Here is a 1,350-nt window from a genome sequence, read left to right as displayed (position 1 = left end):
GAAGTGACATTAGATTAGACTTGTGACGATTGAGCCATTTGTATTGGGTCTTGCCTAGTCCAGCACAACATGTTATTGCACCATTTACAAAATCAATGGTTACATTAAATGGACTTATCCTTATAGGGAATTTTATTTTCCAAGACGTACTCACGAATTATTGGTTATTGTTTATCTACATCTTCATGAAATACACGAGTACATTTCATATAATACATGACGATTAATGAGTTATTGGTTTCACCTTAATTTCTTAGTTTTCGTCTTCTTCTTTCATCTCCATAGGTCCTTATGAATGTTGGTTCTAATACCATAGGTGGAAATTATGTTATTCTCATTCTCCGTGAAAATTATAAACTAAATTTTTATATTTCTTATGGCCTCGAAGTTTTTCTTAACTTATAGCATAATAAACATATTTTCATGTAAGTCTCAAAACTGAAGATACTGAGGAACCTGAGACCAAACTATCCAAAAGCTATAAACTTTTGTAGATAAGACATTGCCAAAACAACAAGCCCTGAATTCGTAAATAATAACTGAAGGATATATATATATATGTCGCACACCGAAAACTTTCAACAAAATCAGAGTGGCGCAGCGGAAGCGTGGTGGGCCCATAACCCACAGGTCCCTGGATCGAAACCAGGCTCTGATAAACATTTATTTTTTTTCAATTTTGTTCATAAAAACGACATGCAATGTTGCAATCTTATTGCCGTTTGCAGCTAATATACAATACGATACGACTGTCCTTTAAATTAGTTTTCGGCTATTGTTTCATACTTTCATATTCTATTTTATTATTTTTTTTACCAATACATCTCTATATTGTTTTTTCAAGCAAAAAAAAAAAAAAATGAGTAGGTAAAAAAATATACACACTATACCTGGTCAAGGTGAAAAAATAAATGTGCACTATAATTAGCGCAAATTATGAAAAATTTACTATTTGAATATAAAAAAAATAGGCTAAATATATTTTTATTTCCTACAAAATAGTGATTTTTTAAGTTTAGTCTTTATTTGTCAAAAAAATTTTAGTCTTTATTTAATTTTTATTATATACTAGTTTAAAGACTTGTGCATTCGAACATGTCCATTGATTTTTATTTGATATTTAAGTTTGTCATTATATTAAGATATAAAATTTATTTTGAATTAAATATCTAAAAAATTGTTATATAATATTGTTAAAATATAAGTGAGATTATTGTTTTTTTTTTTGTAAACTTATTTATTCATATTTTTATGTTTCAGTAATAAATAATGGTCACATGTATATTTTTAATCTTTTTTTATTATGAATATTTAGAGTAGTTTAGTAAGTTTGATACTAATTAATTTTAT

At 27.0% G+C, this 1,350-nt stretch overlaps 1 non-coding gene across 1 annotated transcript; it reads left to right on the top strand.

The window, feature by feature from the left end:
• Window positions 1–586: 586 nt before the first annotated feature.
• On the top strand, window positions 587–658 carry TRNAM-CAU. The gene has a single exon. It is a non-coding gene; the product is annotated as a tRNA-Met (tRNA).
• Window positions 659–1,350: the final 692 nt, after the last annotated feature.

This window comes from Trifolium pratense, linkage group LG3 (genome assembly GCF_020283565.1).
Source record: "Trifolium pratense cultivar HEN17-A07 linkage group LG3, ARS_RC_1.1, whole genome shotgun sequence".
NCBI lineage: Eukaryota > Viridiplantae > Streptophyta > Magnoliopsida > Fabales > Fabaceae > Trifolium > Trifolium pratense.
This window is presented reverse-complemented; position numbering and strand designations above follow the sequence as displayed.